We start from the raw sequence: 9312 nt of genomic DNA, 5'->3' as shown, positions 1-9312 counted from the left end.
CACACAAATTCAAAATTAAAATATGGATATAAGCTTCTCAATGCAGGTTAAATAAAGGAAACAGACTAGATATCAAAGGCCACTTGCTTAGAAAAACCTACTCACCCTGCAAGAAGCAGCAACAATAAACAAATACTGCTATAAATTCCTGAATATAACCCATCCTGAAAATTTAGCAATCTTGAATGTCAAGGACATACGGCAATTAATTAAGCCATAATTATACTGCTTCTTATTTTTCAAACCTTTCTAAATCTTTCATTTTTCAAAAAAAAGAATTAAAAAAAGAAAAGAAAGTAGATGTGCATAAATTACAATTATGACTAGATTGAAATCACAAAAGTGTCAACTTTTGAATTGCTGTCACCTTGGCTTCTCATGACCTTGGAAGGGACCTAAGATTTTTTCTCACAAGATCCGTGTTAGCATATGATTTACCTAAACTTTTTAAACTATTAACAATGTCAGCAAATCTAGTAAACATAGCAGTTATGGATTCATTTGGTTCCATTTTAAACAATTCATATTTATGTACTAGCATGTTTATTTTAGATTCTTTTACTTGATTGGTACCCTCATGGGTAACCTCAAGTCCATCCCATATTTCTTTGGCAAAAATACAAGTAAAGATTCTATTAAACTCATTTGGATCTAATGCACAATATAAAACATTCATTGCTTTGGCATTTAATTGTGCTAACTTCCTATCATTGTCATTCCAATCTCTCTCAGATTTGGGGATGATTTCATTATCTATTATGTGCTTGGGAATATGTGGTCCATTTATAATTATGCTCCAAATGTCATAGTCTTGTGCTTGAATGAAAATTCTCATTCTTGCTTTCCAATAGGTATAATTTGTTTCATTGAACAAAGAGAGCCTATTGGTGGATTGGCCTTCAGCTAGAGAAGATCCAAAGGAGGTTGCCATCTAATATTTTGCTCTTAACGGTTAGGTCAAATAAAGCTAGAGCACCTACTCTGATACCAGTTGTTAAGATCAAGCGCTACCATTACACCAAAATTCGCAGGTGTTAGTGAAGGCGCAACTATATTTCCTTAAACCGCACCAAAAGACAGCGCCACGAGTCAACTCCGACAGGCCTCGCCCACCTGGACTCCAACCAGGCCTCGCCATGGGCTCAATGACTCCCCACGCCCTTTTTACTTGGCAGAGTATGTCCCACCTACTAACCGGCGCATCCACGCTGGCAGGCGGCAAGACTGACTCGGCCTACCTAGCCTCCGCCAACAGATGTGCATAAATTACAATTATGACTAGATTGAAATCACAAAAGTTTCAAATCTTTCTTCGCTCACAATAACTTTTAAACTTTCTAAAAGCCATTGTCAAAAAACTGAAAATATAAGATCAATACAAGATGGAAAAAATCGAGAAGCAACAAAAAAACTCACCTGTTAGCTAGAATAGCTAATATCTACCACCCTTTCTGCGAAGTACTTGTTTTCTAAATTATGTGCAAAAATGTTAAAATTTGCACATGCAACATATTCAATAAGTTTCATGGTATATCTAATACCTTGCCATGAATATAGAGCCATATAAAACAAGGTTTGCCTCATGGACGAGCTTTTAACAGGTAAAGAGCCATGTATAAAGATAGAGTCAGACTAAGTGATCAACGGAAAGAAAGAAATAAACAACTGTAGTATGCTTGGTTATTTTCTTTGTTTTTTATTTTTTTTCCTTCTTTTTTTCCCTGAGAACTTGCATGGGAGGAAGCTTAGCACAAATCAGCCAAGTGCAGGATTCTGACCCACGTCACTTGTATTAAACACCCAGTGGCTTTAACAACTGAGCCAGTTGGTATCCTCAAAATGTTCACAGTTTGAAACAATGTCTAGTGCCATTTGAATCATACTATCCTTACAATAAATTGTTCTGTATAGCAAAACTATAATTCAAAACTGGCTGAGCAGTTGCTTAGGTTCTACAGATATATGATATCTTCCCTTGTTAGGGGCATGCAAACCAAACAGAGTACTCTTAATATCTTCAACTAAAACAGTGGGAACAGAATATTTTCATTTCATTCGCCCTCCAGCAAGCTAAATCCAATCCATTTCCCTCATGGCGCCTCTGAAATTCAAGGATTTTGCTCTTCACTTGTTGTACAAAGCTCCTGGGAAGGATTGGCATCAGATCTAAGCTCGGAATCACTATCAGATGTTTCAGTAACCTTTTCTTCTTGCATCTCAGTATCAGTGTTTGGGGTATTTTCATCAGCCTCTGCATCAGTCATTTCTTCATCGCCATCACCTGCCACAGTTTCAACTCCATTTGGGACTGGATCAGTTTGACCGCAGGGCACCTCACTTGCCTTATCAGGTTCATCTGGTTTCTGGACCACTTCAGTGGGGTATGGGTCGGTGCACATGGTGAGGGTAGATGTCACCAGCAAATTCTGCATTAGAAAGAAGATGAGTACACTCCAAATTTTTAATTAAAAAATTGAAGAAGATCACCTATAATGCAACATTAAACTACTCAGATAACAATATCACAAGCATTTTATTCAAATAAAAACAGATAATTTCTCATGCTCAAAGTGATTGAAAAAAATGAGGGTAGACTTTTTACCGTCTCAGGTGAAGGCAAAAAGGGTAAAACAACCAGGCCTTATGTTTCAGAAGGTAAACATGTGACATACTTGTAATATTGACACATCAAACATGCTGAGTATACAAAATTGAATTTCCATTTGCAAGTTTGGAATAGGGAGCGGGAGCGGGAGCCCTTATTAACTTCGAAAAAGAACAACGCCTGTCTTCGCAGGTCATTCTCGACCTTATCAACTTCGAAAGAAATGATCTGGGAGCCCTGCTCTCCATCCAAATGTTGATTATGATCCACTGAACCAGCAGATTGGGGGAGAAAGCCTATCCCAAATCTATTTGCAGCTCATCTGCAAATACAGGGGAGGGGGGGGCTTCGGTCTACGTTGCCACGATATTGTTCTATGGAAGCGGGCGAGCTGCTTTTTAGAAGTTCGGCCCGGTTTTCTATTTTTGACTAAAAAAGGGGGGGACGGATTGACCTTTCTGTTTTTTGGGCTATTTTATCCCTTCTTCCGGCGGCCCGGTGTACCTACTAGAGGTATTCAATACCCTACTCCTACTAAAGGAAAAGTTCGGAATCAAGAGAGAGAGAGAGCGCAGTCAGGAGTGGAGGAACAAGAAATTTTATTTCTCCACTCCTGACTGTGAATAACAATGCAGAAAAAGAAAGGTGGAGAAATAAAATTTCCTGTTCCTCCACTCCTGACTGCGCTCTCTCTCTCTTCCGCTCCCTAATTCCCTAATCCAATCAGAGCCAAGTTGGCATCGTTCAGTTCATAGCACTAAGCCCAAGGGGAGGCTATTGGTAGTACCTAGACCAGTTTGTACGCAACTATACCAGTGTGGGTTCATAGGCCAAGGGATAAGCACCGAGGTAATCCCTTGTTGAGCCAACCACACTAGTATAGGGAACTAGGCATAGCCAGAATGGCTAGCTAATCGCCTAGTAGTGCTATGCATGAAGGTATAATGTTCAGACTTTAGTCTCTTTATATTATGTTTTTTACATATGATTCATGGACTAAGGATACTACAACATGGTCTGAAAAGCCTGTCTTAGATTATTATTATGCTGTTTAAAACTGAAGTCATTAGGAAGACTGTTTGGTATACCCATCTTATATTCGGTTGAGCTAAAGTCATTGGGAAGACCGTGTTGCCCGTTTGCCTGTTGATGCCAGGATGGCGAGTAGGGTGTTAGGGTGTTTTGGTCGATTCTGAGATGGACTCATGATGAAAGCTCAATAAGAACAAGATTGAAGGGAAATTGAAAATGGTCGAATCTGAGATGGACTTGATGATTAAGTTTTAAATAGTATAAGAAATAATCAGATTGATAGGTCTAGACTGTTCCCGGGATGAGAATAGTGCTCTGAGTCTTAGAATCATAAGTAAATGACCATAACATGCATGGATTAAAATGCATAACATCATAAGGTCAAGCATAGACACTATCATTTAGCCGATTATGGAAAATACTTCCATAAGCCCAGGTTCCACTAATATTAAAAATTTTAATCATATTCAGAATAGAAAATATGAGTCTTCTACCAGGAGGAATATTAAGGAGAATTCCGAATACAGAATTCCAATCTAAAGAAAATAAAGAATTTAGAAGTTGGTACTTCAATAGTTTTAATGCAACTGAGTTAGAATATTATAAAACTCGGTATTATATAGAATTAGAAGCCAAACAAAACATCAAATACTTTGTTCCATGGTTTATTAAGTTCCATAAAGAAGAACAAAAAGCAAAATTAATGCTAGAATATTTTCCAAAGGAAGAAGAAACAGAAGAAGTAGAAAATAATTCTATAAAGGGTTTTAAATTACAAAACTTTATAACTCTGAAACTATAGAAAGTTTTGGGATTAACCCAGATAAAAGATCAAGAAAAGAAGAATTAATTAAAGCAATTCTGAATAATAACTCAGAATCAGAAAATCTAAGAAATATTAACTTTGATGAATATTCAAACTTCAAAGGAATCAGATCAAGAAAAACTTGAGTCTAGATTAAATTTTGAATCTGAATTAGTCAAAATGGTTTAGAATTTTGAAAAAAACTCGGGGAATTCCAATCAACTATCAAAAATAAATGCTGATAGCATATTGGATATGAAGATAAAAGAATTAAATGTACTGACAAATAGTCAAGAAGAAAAGATAGAAAGTCAGGATCAAGTTTTTCAAATAGGAGAAAAACCTGTGTCAATAAATGAATTGAAACAGGAGATTAATCAGTTAAAAACAATAATAATTCTATTAAAATCAGAACACAAACAAATTCATTCTAAATTGATAGAAAATTCTAAACCAATAGAAAATAATCTACTTAGTTATATAAATATACTAAACCAAATAAGATATCAAAAATGGAATATAAAAATTAACATTGTTATAAAAGACAATTTAATAGATAGTGGTGCAGATTTAAATTGTAGCCAAGATGGAATAATCCCTACAAATTATTTTGAAAAAGCGGTGCAGGCATTAACTACAGCCGATGGAAATAAATTAGATATCAAATATAAGATATCAGAAGCATATGTTTGCAATATGGAGGTATGCATACAAACCTCATTTATATTAGTAAAAAATTTAAATCAATCTGTTATACTAGGAACACCTTTCCTAAATAAAATTATGCTTATAATAAAAATAAACAATAATAGAATTTATTCCATAAAACAAGGAAAAGAAATAATATTTTCTTTCATAACAAAACCACAAACAAAAGTTATCAATGAAATAATAAATATTCTTATTAAAAAGGAAAGACAATTAAATTTCCTTCAGAACGAAGTCAATATCTTTAGTATTGAAAAGAAATTGCAAGATCCTTATTTAATACAAAAAATTAGGGATCTAAAAAAATTTATTAAAGAAGTATGCAATGAATTACCTAATGCATTTTGGACAAGGAAAAAACATATTGTATCCTTGCCATATGAAGATTCCTTTAATGAAAGGAACGTTCCAACAAAAACCAGACCTACACAAATGAATCAAGAATATCTTAATTTATGCAAAAAAGAAATAGATACACTCCTAAATAGAGGACTAATTAGAAAGTCTCAATTTCCATGAAGTTGTACTGCATTTTATGCGAATAAAAATGCAAAAAAAGAAAGAGGAGTACCTAGATTAGTTATTAATTATAAACCCTTAAATAAGGTGTTAAAATGGATAAGATATCCATTACCCAATAAGAAAGACTTATTGAATAGGCTGAGTCAAGCACTAATATTTTCAAAATTTGATTTAAAATCAGGATATTGGCAGATTCAAATAGATAAAACTGACATATATAAAACAGCTTTTACAGTACCATTTAGACATTACGAATGGAATGTAATGCCCTTTGGATTAAAAAATGCTCCATCAGAATTTCAAAGTATAATGAATGAAATATTCAATCCATTTTCTCAATTTATTATTACATACATTGATGATGTATTAGTGTTCTCTGCATCCATAGAACAGCAAATCAAACATTTGAAAACTTTCAAAATGATAACCATAAAAAATGGTTAAGCAATATCTGCTAAGAAAATAAAGTTATTTCAGACCAAAATAAGATTTTTTAAGTCATTATATAAATCAAGAAAAAATAATTTCTATAAAAAGAAGCATTGAATTTGCATCTAAATTTTCAGATGAGAATTTAGACACAAAGCAGCTTCAGAGATTTTTAGGAAGTCTTAATTATGTATCTGATTATTATAAAGATTTAGCCAAGGATACTGCAATCCTATATAAAAGGTTAAATAAAGAATCTGTACCTTGAAGTCAGCAGCATACTGACAAGGTAAGGCAAATTAAGTCAAAAGTAAAAAAATTATCTTGTTTATCTTTACCAAATTCTAATTGGTTTAAGATTGTAAAAACTGATGCATCAGACATTGGTTTTGAAGGAATCTTAAAATAATTAGACCCAAATCTCAATAAAGAGATATTGATAAGATTTGTCTCTGGGAAATGGAATCCTACCCAAAAAAATATTCAACAATAGAAAGGGAAATGTCTTCAATTGTTAAATGCATTTCTAAATTTCAAAGTGATCTGTTAAATCAATAATTTTTGTTGAGGGTAGACAACAGTACAGTTAAACAGATTATACAAAAAGATGTTAAGAATTTAGTATCCAAGCAATTTTTGATGAGGGTAGACAGCAGTACAGTTAAACAGATTATACAAAAAGATGTTAAGAATTTAATATCCAAGCAAATATTTGCTGGATGGGAGGCACAATTGTCTGTTTTTGATTTTGAAATAAAATATATTAAGTCTTGAAGAAAATTCTCTTCCTAATTTTCTAACCAGAGAATTTTTGCACCCACCCCTTCCTCCGATGCCGGCTATCGATCTGGAGATGCAGGAAATACAATTTTGAGTGCTGTCAGCTCATATAGATTTCCATCCACAGAGAAGATGCCGGCTATAAGGAACTTACAGTAATCGAGGCAGAAATTCTGCTCAATATGATAGGGGACGCAGTGCCAATGCACTACCCATGAGTTCAGAAAATATTGTCTCATTTGGGACACAGTGCCAATGCACTTTCCATTAGAATTCCATAATTGGTGGATTTGGCATCCTATCTCAAAAGAGACCAGAAGAAGGATGACCAATCACAGCAAATTGATATCGCAAAAAATTGCTTTGCAGCCAACTTCATCGTCCAGCGCTACGATGAAGGAAGTACTACAGAAAAATCTCCTAGACAGTACTTATTTGGAGAAGAAATCCGAACAAGTAATTATGTATCTAGATCATAATGATGATTTGAATTCCATGGTTCATACGTCAAAAATATTTTAGCGAAATGGGTTATCCTTCATGTGAAGAAAAAAACAGAATAGTAATAGAGGCAATCTTACTCCATACTAATTCTGTTGAAATCAACCATAATTTTCATAACAATTCAATGAGAGGTGGCATCATCAATTTCAGCAGATACACTATTCATAGGGTAATCAGACCCAATGAATGGGGATTTGACCCAAATCAGAGCAAGCCATTTCAAAGAAACCAGTCTTGGTTTCTGTAGGTCAATACAAACGTGCTACAGAAACCTCTTCGAGGCTGGTTTCATAAATGGTGGACCTATTTTGGGCTAGATCTAAATTTTTGTCCAAAAAAATATTTGAATATTTTGAAGACTGGGTGGATAATCATCCCACCATCAACAAATTGACAGATAATAATATCTCTTCTAAGTTATGTCCCATGATGTTTATTATTAAAAACAGAACTCTATGGATATGAACATGGGTCCTATCTGCAGAACTTGAAGCCAGAAAAAATCTTCCAGTGCTTAAAAGAAAGTTATTATATAAGTGGTGGCTGGGCATGCCCAGAGAAAAATATAATGATATAATCACCACTCTAAAAACTAATTTAATTTCTTATAAGAGCATGAATGAACATGCCATATCTCAGCAATCAGCTGATCTTAATGATAATTATTTTGTTAATCTAAAAAATAAGTTCTCCCGAAAGTATCCTTACTGCACCGAAGAAGAAATCATGGTCAAATGCTTTGACCACATGAAACAGCAATTTTACTGCACATTCGAGGCCAATCCAATTGCAAATGCCTCCATAAAATCTATTGAATCAAGGACTTCGTCTTCATCAACTCTAGAAGACCAAAACAAGTACAGATGTTTAGCAGGAGAATTTCAAGATTCCTATGTAGAAGATACAGTCCTTTCACACAGAGGACAGGACAAAAGCCATCTGGCAAAGGATTCTTGCCAGCAGACCTCGCAAGGAGCGGTCAAATCAAGACTAGAAGATAAAGGTAAAAAGCCTGCCAATTCAGACTGATCAGATTAGCATCAACAAACTAAGCCATGTGATCAGCCAAATCACTAGCTGAGTCACCAAACACCATCCAGAAGGAATACACTTTCGGCAGAAGGAATCCACTTTTGGCAAGCTTCATCCAGAAGTAATCAGCTTTCGGCCACACTAGGTACCAATTATGGTCACATCAACTTTAATAAAGTTGCTTTATTCTACATTAGCCTTATGCCAACACACAGCTTCGGACGGAGGAAGACTCCCTCCAGCAAAGGAATCTACTTTTCATAAAGCTACTTTAATAAAGGAGCTTTATGTCGATGTCAGCTTTCTTCAGGTGGAAGAAATCACTCCAGCTAAAGAAAAAAGAATCAGCTTTTTGAAAAGTCACTTTTTGTAAAAGCAATATGCTTTACTTTATAAAAAGCAAATTGCTTTAAGTCTTTTCCTTTTTTTTAGTCTTGTCATTCGTTTACCTGTCAGCCATGAGCGGCAGAGCTAACTTTCGGACTCCAAGAATGCTTGGAAGCCAACTTTGTTTTTCTGCTATTTAAGGGGACAACCTCTCCCTTGTTGAGGCAGAACCTTCAGCCTTTGGAGAAATAAAATTTCTTGTTCCTCCACTCCTGATTGCGTTCTCTCCCACTCCCGCTCCTTAATTGGTATCAGAGCCAAGTTGGTTTCTAAGCATTCTTAGAGTCTGAAAATTAGCTCTGTCGCTCATGGCCGACAGATAAAAGAATGACAAGACTAAAAAAAAAGAAAAAGACTTAAAGCAATTTGTTTTTTATAAAGTAAAGCATCTTGCTCTTACAAAAATCAACTTTTCGAAAAGTTGATTCCTTTTTCTCTGGCTGGAGTGATTTCTTCCGCCTGAAAAAAACCTAACATCAACATAAAGCTCCTTTATCAAAGTAGCTTT

The 9312-nt window shown here is 34.8% G+C and overlaps 1 non-coding gene across 1 annotated transcript; it reads right to left on the bottom strand.

Moving 5' to 3' along the window:
* Positions 1–1774: 1774 nt before the first annotated feature.
* Positions 1775–6115, bottom strand: LOC103699344. The gene is made up of 2 exons (XR_005508541.1): positions 5485–6115; positions 1775–2426 (listed from the first exon to the last, which is right to left on the bottom strand). It is a non-coding gene; the product is annotated as an uncharacterized LOC103699344 (transcript).
* Between the last annotated feature and the right edge of the window lie 3197 nt (positions 6116–9312).

Source organism: Phoenix dactylifera, unplaced genomic scaffold, assembly GCF_009389715.1.
Source record: "Phoenix dactylifera cultivar Barhee BC4 unplaced genomic scaffold, palm_55x_up_171113_PBpolish2nd_filt_p 000539F, whole genome shotgun sequence".
Lineage (NCBI taxonomy): Eukaryota > Viridiplantae > Streptophyta > Magnoliopsida > Arecales > Arecaceae > Phoenix > Phoenix dactylifera.
The sequence above is the reverse complement of the archived record's forward strand: the minus strand, read 5'-3'. Positions and strand labels throughout refer to the sequence as shown.